This window comes from Dama dama, chromosome 33 (assembly GCF_033118175.1).
Source record: "Dama dama isolate Ldn47 chromosome 33, ASM3311817v1, whole genome shotgun sequence".
NCBI lineage: Eukaryota > Metazoa > Chordata > Mammalia > Artiodactyla > Cervidae > Dama > Dama dama.
The window spans coordinates 5,359,248-5,371,374 of record NC_083713.1 but is presented as its reverse complement, the minus strand read 5'-3'; the positions used below and the strand labels follow the sequence as shown (position 1 = coordinate 5,371,374).

The following is a 12,127-nucleotide window of genomic DNA, read 5'->3' as shown; positions in this document are numbered from 1 at the left end:
CCTCTTTTCTGACCTCTGTGAGCACACAGTCATGATATAACCCTGCCTTCCTACAGTCAGGTGTGGAAGTGATGTGAGCCAGACTCCCCCTCCCCAACATGCAAATCCTCGTGATGCTCCCACTACCAGCTTGATGCAGGCAGGGATCAAGGTGACTTGGAAGCCAGGTATGGAGGGGAAGAAACACCTGCCAAGCATGAACATGTGGTCCCAACTTTATGTAAATAAGAAACAAATTCTACCAAGGATACTTCTAGACTTTTGAGACTGATCTGTCACAGTAAAATAATTAGCTTAATCAAAACTGAAGATTTTACATTGAATTGGAGTACTTTACAAACCTAAAATATGTGACCTTGGCTTGGTGATAGAGAAAATAGAAGACCCATATATTGCAGTGGCAGAAAATTTGATGAAACTGCTGGCTCTCCACAACTTAGAAGGCAGGTCGAATTGTTCACGAGCCCATGGCAAGTGCATGCCTGCTAAGTCACTTCAGTCATGTCAACTCTTTATGACCCTATGGATTGTAGCCCACCCAGCTCCCCTGTCCATGAGATTTTCCAGGCAAGAATACTGAAGTGGGTTGCCATGCTCTCCTCCAGGTGATCTTCCTGACCCAGGGATCAAACCCAAGTCTCTTATGTCTCCTGCACTGGTAGATGGGATCTTTAACACTAGAACCACCCACCTGGGAAGCCCTGCTCAAAGTGAGGGTATAGGAAATAAACTATGTTGCTTTTACTTTCTGCTTTTAGCAAAATGCTATAAAAAAGGTATAAGCTCTGGGTAGAATTGGTATGTTTACAAACAAAAATGAGAGGGAATAAAGAAAATTCAGAAATTTGGGGACTCAAACTTTTAGAATATGGGTTCTATGCCACCAAAAATTAAAGATAAGATTGAGAGAAATTTGCTAAGGAATGTATTCCTTCACCTTATTTCTAAGGCAAAGATCAGATATGTCTGATCTTTTTACATCCATGTCCTGTGTTTCTGACAAACTCAAGGTTAAGAGAGCAGGACTGGGGGTGAGGAAGTAAAACAAAAAAACAAATATGGGTGGGACTATGCATAGGAAAGAATTTTGTTCATGTTTTGAGGCACATAGAACTGACTAGAGACAAATAGATAAGAGATCTACTAAGTTGTAAGATTTATGTTGCCAAAGAGATCATGAACCCAGCCTAAAGAGCAACTTTTCAATGTTGGAGCCTTAGAATAGCTCTTGCTATGGTATTATTATGTCCCTTGTCCATCACCGGATATCTAAAGGGCCTGAAAGGGAAGCAGATAGATTGTTAATTGTTAATTGTAGATTGTTAATCTACAGGTAGCTGGGATGCAGGAATCCCACACTCCAAATCTGATGGAGGGCACTGGGCATCCTTCTCTCCTGGGAGTTGGATATAACAATGGGACAGTCCAGAGAAATTCTTTTTCCTAAAAGAAAATCACATTGACTTTGTCTTCAAAGGTGGAATGCTACCAGAGGGTAGACTGCTGCAGACTTCTGGCTACTCATCTAATTCATGTCTTTATTTTCATGGGCCTGGATTAGATAAAATACTCCAGTTTCCCTTGAAGGGAGGACAGCCATGTGACCAAGTTCTAGCCAGTGGGATGCAAGCAACCACGATCTGCTCAAAAAAAACCACCCATACTCTGATTCTCCAAATTTGCATCTTGATGGGAAGGAGCACAGTGGCATTGGAAATTATATATTGATGAAGAAAATGTAGAAAAGAAGCTTTGCTGTTGGGGGAGAGCTGCATGCTTATCGTGAGCACCTGTGTGGGGTTTCGTGTTGGCCACACATGAGCTTCCACTGGGTTCAGCCACTAGGTTCAGGGATCTTCATGTTATAGCAGCTCATGCTACCTGATACCAACATAGATGTGCTGATAAGAAGAGTATGGAATAGTGCACACAGTAGGACCTTATTTTATAATTTTTAAAAGCACAAGTATGGAGATTCCTTTAAAAACTAAGAATAAATCTACCATATGACCCAGCAATCCCACTGCTGGGCATATACCCTGAGAAGACCACAACTCTAAAATATACACATATTCCTATATTCACTGCATCACTATTTACGAGAGCCAGGACATGGAAGCAACCTAGGTGTCCATCAGCAGATGAATGGATAAAGAAGATGTAGTACATTTATGCCATGGAATATTACTCAACCATACAAAAGAACAAATTTGAGTCAGTTCTAGTGAGGTGGATGAACCTAGAGCAGGTTATACAGAGTGAAGTAATTCAGAAAGAGAAAAACAAATACTGTATATTAATGCATGTATATGCAATCTAGAAAAAAGTATTGATGAACCTATTTTCAGGGAAGGAAGCAAATGTAGAAAACAGACTTGTGGACACAGTGGGGGAAAGAGAAAGTGGTACGAATGGAGAAAGCAGTATCTACATATATACACTAAAACATGGAAAAAAGCTGGTGAGAAGTTGCTATATAACACAGGGAGCCCAGCCTGGAGTGCTGTGATGACCTGGAGGGGAGGGATGGGAGGGAGGGAGGGAGACTCAAGAATGGTAGGATATGCATACAATTATGGTTGATTAGCATTGCTGTATGGCAGAAATGGAAATAACATGGTAAAGCAATTTTCCTCCAGTTAAAAAATACACTTAAAAAAAAGCAGAAGTGAGACAGGTGAGGCATTGCTGGGCTGGCCACTTCCGCACTTCTGCTTTCCTGCCCAGCCAGCACCTGCGATGACTGCCACTCTCCAGTCCTACCTGAGTGTGGAGGAGGCCACACTGCAGGCTGCCCTCTGCTTAGAGGATTTCTCCTCCCAGATAGTGGAACAACACAACAGGCCAGAAGTGGAAGTCAGAAGTAGCAAAGAGCTCATTCTACAACCCATGACCATTAGCAGGACTGAGAAGGAAAAGATTCTGATGGAATCCTCCATCAACTCTGTCAGGGTCAGCATTGCTGTGAAACAGAGAAGGTGCTATGTCACAAGTTCATGCACTTCATCCTGATGTGAGCAGAAAACTTCTTTATCCTATGAAGGAAACCAGTGGAGGGGTATGACATCAGGTCTCTGTTCACCAGCTTCCACACAAAGCAGATGTATTTGTGGACTTTATGATCCCCTTCGTGGAAGAAATTGACAAGGAGATCAGTGAGATGAAGCCATTGGTCAATGCCCGTGAGTGCTTTGTGGCAGAGGAGTTCCTCAAGAATGTTTAAACCGTCTGGCTGGATCTCATGGCCTCCCCCTCAGGCTCCCCCATATCTCTGCGAAGACATCTTAGAGTTAACTTCCCAGAGCGGCGGAGGTGGCAGTAGCAGAGGGGAGCTGGGTCGGGGTGGGCATTAGATGCAGGAGGTGGGTGTTATGCTTGCTCGCTGGGCCACAAAGCAGCAGTGGATCTAACCCGAGGCCACATGTGCCTGGTCAGGCTTGCTTCTTATGTCCTGAGCCAGGACAGATTTTTTTCCTAACACCTTGAAACATAAAACTCTGTGCTTGTAGGAGACTGCAACCTTTTTGTCTTTTTTTTTAAGAAACAAACGATCTGTGCCTCCAGTGACTGTGACTGGTGCCAGTGATTGTACCTTATTGGTCGCTGTGGGTCTGGGAGGGCCTGGAACCAGAAGGCGAATTCTGTTCCTCCCCAGAGCCACCCCAGGTGGGGACAGAGGGAGGTTTCAGACTTGCGTTCCTCTCCCTCATCCTCCTGTCTCCTTGGGCCCAGTAGAAGTGGTAGGGACCCTCTGCCCGCTTCCTGAGCTCTGCCTGCAGTTGGCCACCCAGCGCCGCCTGGGGAGAGGCTGAACCCATGGCCTCCAGGCACGTCTATGAGCTGGGACCTAAAAGCTAGGCTGTTTTTGGCCCCAGGGGCTGCTTCGTGCCCTCCCAGCTGCGAGGGGGCCGCAGTTTCACCTTTTCTGTCAGCAGTGCCTGTGCTAGAGGTGGAGAGGTGAGTCCCCCAGAGTGTCCCCGCCAGGGCCTCCTGCCTGCCCTGGTTCCTCTTCTCCCATGCTCGCTGTTTCTTTTCCTCTTCTGGTGGATCCTCCCTCCCCTTGTTAAAGTCTCTTTTTGCCCCTCTGGGGCTTCATGAATAATTAAAAAAAAAAAAAGCACAAGTGTGTGACAGATGTTTTTCTGGAAGAAACTGTGGACAGTGGGGATAGAGGCTTTCTGTTATGAGTAGACAGGAGATCTTTATTTTTCCTTTTGTGATCTACATCAGCTTGACATTTTAAATATGTACCTATACAGATTCCATAAAAGTTATAAAAATATGCTTCTTTCTGAGACATAATCTTTTGCATATTTGAAACATTTATAAGAAATATTGGGCATTATTTGTGCTGTTTCCAGAGAAATGAGGATTAATGAAAAAGATGTAAGGAGAAACTTGTGAGCTCGGTGTGAACTTATTTCTTGGGAACAGAAATGTTTTGCCCCACAAAGAGCTGTGTGCTGTCAGCCAAAGGGGAGGGATGCATATCAAGGAGCCTAAGAGGATTTCTCACACTGAGGAGGACATTAGACAAAGCAGTGTCTCGCAGCTTGTTTCATTGAATGGTAATAGTTACTGACAGCCTGTTTCATAAACTGAGGGAGCTTTTCTAGATCTGAAGCAGAATCCTGGGTGCCCCCGGCACCTGTGGTGCCTCCCGATGGCCCCAGGAATAAAGGGATCCATATCTTGTGGCACCAGTAACCCTTAACCATGCCCTGCCACTGTTCACAGACAATCAGTTCTGTCATCCAAGTTCACAGCCTTCACCAGTTGGCAGCACGTAATGGTCTGTAAAGGGCCCGACTCATGATTCTCATCAATGGTCATGACTGCAGGCTCTCCACTATCAGCCCCAGGTTCCCTAGCACCCTCCTCTTCTGCAGCCTCCAGGGGCAGGACCAGGACCCAGGAGCTGGCCTGGGAGGGCAGCACAGGAGGGCAGCCAGCACTGAAGAGAGGGTGGCAGGGATGAGCTGTGTCCACATGGCAGCAGAATGTAAAGGCCGGGTTTGGATTCTCTTGACAAGCACAGGCCACTTTAAGACAGTGATGGGGCAGAAAAGCATTTAACCCTGGAAATGGGATAATGAAAGAAGAAATTCTGGGTTTCCCTGTAACTGGAACACTAACAGGTCACTAATTCCCAGGAATTGGAATTTATACACAGCCCTCAACTGTATATCCTGCTTAATTTTTTGTATATGAGAATGATTCAGTGATATATGGATTAAACATAGCAATTTATTCATTCATTCCAAAAGCATTTTTAGGAGGTGGCTACCTCCTATGTACCAGAGATAACACTGTTGTTGTTCAGTCGCTAAGTCATGTCTGACACTTTGCAACCCCATGAACTGCAGCATGCCAGGCTTCTCTGGTATCATCCACCATCTGATGGCAGAGAAAGGAACTATCCCCAGTGATATCCAGAGTTCTGAGGTAGCCCTGAGGACTGGACTCCCTGTATTATACACCAACTTCTCCCCAGCTATCTATTTTGCACGGTAGTGATAATATGTCGATGCTACCTTCTCCATTCATCCCAATCTTTCCTGCCCCCCACTGTGTCCACAAGTCGGTGCTCTACATCTGCATATCCATTTCTTCCCTGCAAATGGGTTCATCAATACCATTTTTCTAGATTCCATATATATACATTAATATGCAATATTTGTTTTTCTCTTTCTAACTTGCTTCACTCTGTATAATAGGCTCTAGGTTGAGGGTCCTGAAGGCTACACCTGATCTCACTGAATCCCAATGTCAGTGACATGGGCTTCATGTACTAGAACCTCTCAAGGAATAACAATGGGGTTTCTGGACCCCATAGACCACACAACAATTGCACCTCATTTTTGAGGGCCATGATGGACACACCAGAGAGTCAGGACCATACATAGGGGTACCTTCTGCTAGTATCTCCATGATGCACTGGATTCTGTCCTGAATCAATTTACAGGCTCACTGAGGAGAAAAGATTAATTGAGATGAAGTTAGAAGGAAAGTGCCTCGGAAAGCATAGGATTGACTGTAATAATGGTCCCATCTGGCACTGAGCCAAAAATAGAGTTGCATGAAAGGATGAATGGGGGGACAATGACACATAGAGCTGTGGGTGATCCCATTTCTCAGCGACAGGAAGCATGGTGGCAGCATGCCTGATATGAGCAATGTCAGGTACTGGCTGCACACAGGGATCACTGTCAGTGAAGGACACTGGGTACCCCTCCTAACGCCTGGGCCTTAAGAGAAGATATGGAGTGAAAGAAAAGGATCACCACCCTTGGGACTGCCTCAAATAACCAGCATCACAAACGTTCCATTATCTAGTGTCGTTGTTTGCAGAACTCTGGAAATTTGCCTCATCTTTACATTTTCATCTAAATATGTGGTAGGGTTAGACACAGGTGTGCTTTGAATTAACGTGAAAGAGATCTTTTTTCACTTGCTTGTTTCAAGGACAGTGTTTGTTGGTTTTATTTGGAGACTATTGGGGAAAGTTTTAAAATGCTATCACATAACATAGAGACCCTTTCATAAGAAATTCCTCTCCTGTGGGAACTGTGTAAGAGTTTAAAATAAAAAAAACGCCTGACACATCTTAATTAAATGCAGCCCTTAGTTAGGTCGTTATGCCAGCAGATGTATTTTGCAGCTGCTGAAAAAAGGAAACAAGCCTTTATGTTCCTCACACAAGAGACAAGACTAACTGAGATGAAGAAGTTAGAAAAAAAGTGCCCCAGAAAACCCGGAATTGACTGTAACTGAGGGAGAAGCATTTCTTCCTGGAGAGGCTACTGTCTTTTTTCTCTGTCTCTTCTCTTTTTCCTTTGACATGCCTGTCAATGGCCATTTGGGCCCTCGTGTCAAGTTACAGAATACGTATTAGGGAGAAATGCTTTCAAACCAGCAGTGCACATAAGACAAACGACCTTTCCTCTGATGCCTCCAATACTATTGAATTGTGATGTTTTCTACAAAATAACCCAGCAGTCTATTGGGACTCTGGGTGAGTTGGAGCTGTCCGTCCACTCATGTTGCCAGCAGCCAGCCTGCTCTACAGCTGCCATTGGCCTCCCGTTGTTTCCTGAGAGTAGGTGAGAGAGCTGCATGTGTGCATGACTGACCCCTCCAGACACATGTCTCCACCCGGGACAAGACAGGGGAGCATACCCTTCATTGCTTATTCATCACAGCAAGTGTCAATGCAGGGAGATGGCTTGTCAAGCTAAGGAAGCATTTTGGCTCATTTTGTCATATGGAGGATGCACCAAGCCACTCAAATTAGCACAAAACATCCTGAGAGATCAGCCCTATTAACACATTTATATGCTGTATTTGTCCCATTGTGCTCAAGAATCAATACTGCATCGATTCACCCTTAATTGTCCTCTAAAAGTTCCATGTGTGCCAGGCCTGTCTTTGTTCTTCAGATGACAGCTTCAAAGGAGACAGGACCACTTGTTTCACCTTTCCTGGCACTTGGGCACTATGTGGCAGATGGTGTGCTTTAGTAGAAAGAACACTGGATGAGGGCTGGACAGACCTGAATTTGCATCATATTTTGCAAAACTTTCTGCTTTCCAAGTCTCCATTTCCTTATCTGCAAAGTAGGAATACTACCATCTGACCCTCAGTGTTGCTGGGATAATAAGCCAGTGAACAAACACAGAGCACTTCCACACAGTACGTCAGGGTTTTTCCACAATCAAGGAACACAACTTCTTGGTTTCTTGATAGATATATCCCCCGCGTAGCTAGAGACATCACACAAAGTGACCAGGTCCAGAAAAAGGCATATGTCCCAATATGTGTGTTTTATCACTGTGTGAACCCTGGGTTAGTCCTACTTCATTGCATGGTTCCTAAATTCACCTTTAGGATCACCTGGGAGATTTTACAAAGTATAATATCCCATCCCTAGAGAGACTCCAATCTAGGAGGCCCAGGATGGGTAGTGAGCTTGCTGGAGGCTGTGTCCCTGCCTGGAACATAAAGCTACCTCAAGTCCTACAGGACTGAGCTTACAGTGTGACATTCAGGTTCCCCTTTCCCTCCCAGCACAGTCCCGAGCACCAGGCCCTGAGGTCTGATTGGGGTAGGCAGGGCTGTGCAAGGGTGCAGAGAAAGAAAAAGAAAGAAACCTCCCCCAATCTGAGTGACAGCCCTTATTAGTCTCCTGGGGGTCAGTCTCTTCAACTCAGACCCATCTGCTTGCTGCTGCCAGATGGATCTTTCTGATACACAAAAATAATCACTTCCATTACCAGCTTAAAATTCCTCCCTGATTGTTGGCTTAATGATAGTGACAATAGGTAATTTTACCTATTCCTCATCACAGAAGGGAAATCCAGAGCACGGAGATGCTCAGCCACACACAGCCAGAAAGTGGGGCAGAACCAGAAGCATCTCTCCTGGGCCCCTGCCATCGTGTTCTTCCTGGAGCAGTATGGCTGAGCCCTGCTCAGGGGCCTGCCCCAGTCTGTATTCCTGTCCCATCAGGGGCCACCTGTGCCTTCCACTGGTCACTTCTCCCTGCCCTGAAGTCCAGATTGCCCTGGGGAGACTAGATGCCTCTCTTCTGTTCTCTAAAATAATGGATTCTACACTTCAGGTGAGTCATCCTTGCCTGCTTTTCCTACTGGGCACTCCCCAGTGATAGAGAAAATTGCCCAGACTTGGTACTAGCCTAGCATAGAGGAGGTTTTCTCTTGGTTTGAAGAATGAGTGAGTGAATGAAAGGCCTGTGAATGCCAACAGTAAAGAAGGAGGGAGATGGGGAGCATCAGAGCACAGAAACTCCTAGTCATGGCAAGAGCTAATGTGAAATCTGTGCCTCTCAACCTTTCCTAGGCACCATCCTCAGTATTATCCAAAAAAAAAAAGGCTTTTATTTCATTGCAAAGAAATTCCACCAAGTGCCAGAAATATCTGAGAGTGAGTTATGATCCTAACACATATACTTTGCTGGGTTTTGTTTGCAAGAAAGCTTGACATGAAAATGAAAGAAAATCCTAAGTGGTCAATTTTTCACCAATAATTTTATTTGGCCATCAGGTAAACATAGGCTGCATTAGACATCTCTATGAGACTTCCTTTAAAATTATCAAAATCATCTTCTCTCTGACATTTACTACCCATCCTGCAATAGTTTGTTGTGTAATATATAACAGTAGTAACAGCAAACATAAGCAAACAATAAGCAAAAATTAAAAAGTAACCTCTGGAATGTGAGAAAATGTCTGCAAATCATCCGATAGAAGTTTATATCCAAAATGTATTTTGAAATTCATACAGCTCAAAGACAAAAAAAAATTAAACAACCCAATTTTAAAATGAACACCCATGGCTGATTCATGTCAATGTATGGCAAAAACCACTATAATATTGTAAAGTAATTAGCCTCCAATTAAAATAAATTAATTTTTAAAAAATGAACAGAAGACTTAAATAAGCATTTTTCCAAAGAAGACATAAAAATGGTCAAAAGATATGTGAAAAGATGCTCAACACCACTAATCATCAGAGAAATGCAAATAGAAACCACAATGCAACATCACCTCACACTTACCAGGAAGACTGTATTCAAAATGGCAAGAGACAAGTATTGGCAAGATGAAACATAACTTGTGCACTGTTGATAGGGACATAAATTATTATAACTACTAGGTAAAACAGTATGGAGATTTCTCAAAAAATTCAGAGAGCTACTATACATTGGTATATTATTGTTCAGTCACTAAGTCATGTCCAACTCTTTGCTACCCCATGAACTGCAACACACCAGGCTTCCCTGTCCTTCACCTTCTCCCAGACTGTGCTCAAATTCATGGAAAATGTCCGCTGAGTCATTGATGTTATCTAGCCGTCTCATCCTTAGCTAACCCCTTTTCCTTTTGCCATCAATCTTTCCCTGCATCAGGGTCTCTTCCAATGAGTCAGCTCTTCACATCAGGCGGTCAAAGTATTGGAGCTTCAGCTTCAGCATCAGCCCTTCCAAAGGATATTCAGAATGGATTTCCTTTAGGATTGACTGGTTTGATCTCTGCTGTCCAAGGAACTCTCAAGAGTCTTCTCCAGCACCACAATTCAAAAGCATCAGTTCTTCATCCCTCAGCCTTCTATATGGTCTAACTCTCACATCTGTACATGTACATCTGTTTTTCCAGTAGTCATCTTTACATGACTACTGGAAAAACCATAGATTTGACTATACTTCCTTTGTCTGCAAAATGATGTCTCTGTTTTTTAACATGCTTTCTAGGTTTGTCATAGCTTTTCTTCTAAGGAGCAAGTGTCTTTTAATTTCATGGCTGCAGTCACTGTCCACAGTGATTCTGGAGCCCAAGAAAATAAAATCTGCTGCTGTGTCCATATTTCCCCCATCTATTTGCCATGAAGTGATGTGACTGGGTGCCATGATTTTAGTTTTTTGAATGTTGAGTTTTAAGCCAGGTATTTAATTCCACTCTTTCAACCCCATCAAGAGGCTCTTTAGTTCCTCTTCACTTTCTGCCATTACAGTGAGATTATCTGCATATTAAAGGTTATTGATATGTCTCCCAGCAATCTTGATTCCAGCTTGTGATTCATTCAGCCCAACATTTTGCATAATGTACTTTACATATAAGTTAAATCAGTAGGGTGACAATATATAGCCTTGCCATACTCCTTCCCCAATTTTGAACTAGTCTGTTGTTCCATGTACAGTTCTAACTATTGCTTCTTGACCTGCATACAGATTTCTCAGGAAGCAGGTAAGGTGGTCTGGTATTGCAGTCTCTTTAGGAATTCAGTTTCTTGTGATCCACAGAGTCAAAGGCTTTAACACAGTCAATAAAGCAGAAGTAGATTGTTTTTTGGAATCCCCTTGCTTTTTCTATGATTCAGTGGAAGTTGACAATTTGATCTCTGGTTCCTCTGCCTTTTCTAAATCCAATTTGTACATCTGGAAGTTATCAGTTAATGTACTGTTGAAGCCTAACATGAAGGATTTTGAGTATTACCTTGCTAGCATGTGAAATGAGTGCAATTGTACATTAGTTTGAACATTCTTTAGCATTTCTTTTCTTTGGGACTGAAATGAAAACTGAAATTTTCCAGTGTAGTGATCATTATTGAGTTTTCCAAATTTGCCATCATATTGAGTGCAGCACTTTAACAGCATCATCCTTTAGGATTTTAAATAGTTCAGTCGGAATTCCATCACCTCCAGTAGCTTTGTTCATAGTAATGCTTCCCAAGTCCCACCTGACCACACACTCCAGGATGTCCGGCTCCAGGTGAGTGATCATATCTGGGTCATTAAGTTCTTTTTTGTATAGTTCTGTGTATTCTTGCCAGCTCTTCTTAATCTCTTCTGCTTCTGTTAGGTTCTTGCCATTTCTCTCCTTTATTATGCCCATCTTGGCATGAAATATTCCTTTGTTACCTCAAATTTTCTCAAAGAGATCTTGTCTTTCCCATTCTGTTGTTTTCCTCTATGTCTTTGTGTTGCTCACTTGAGAAGGCTTTCTTATCTTTCCTTGCTATTCTCTGGAACTCTGCATTCAGATGGGTATATCTTTCACTTTCTCTTTTGCCTTCTGCTTCTCTTCTTTTCTCAGCTATTTGTAAGACCTCCTCAGACAATCACTTTGCCTTCTTGAATTTCTTTTTCTTCGGGATGGTTTTGGTCACCTCCCCCAATAATGAATCTCTGTCCGTAGTTCTTCAGGCACCCTGTCTACTAGTTCTAATCCTTTGAATCAATTCATCACATCTACTCTACAATCATAAGGGATTTGATTTATGTCACACCTGAATGGCCTAGAGGTTTTCCCTACTTTCTTCAGTTTAAACTTGAATTTTGCAGTAAGGAGCTCATGATCTGAGTCACAGTCAGCTCCAGGTCTTGTTTTTGCTGACTATGTAAACTATCTTCATCTTCAGCTGCAAAGAATATCAGTTCAGTTCAGTCGCTCAGCTGTGTCCAGCTCATGGCCTGCAGCATGCCAGGCCTCCCTGTCTTTCACCAACTCCTAGAGTCCATTGAGTCAGTGATGCCATCCAAAATCTCATCCTCTGTCATCCCCTTCTCCTCCCACCTTCAATCTTTCCCAGCATTAGGGTCTTTTCCAAT

General features: G+C 43.4%; 1 pseudogene; it reads left to right on the top strand.

Moving 5' to 3' along the window:
- Positions 1 to 2,739: 2,739 nt before the first annotated feature.
- LOC133051297 (actin-related protein 2/3 complex subunit 4-like) lies at positions 2,740 to 3,223 on the top strand (annotated as a pseudogene).
- The last annotated feature ends 8,904 nt before the right edge of the window (positions 3,224 to 12,127 follow it).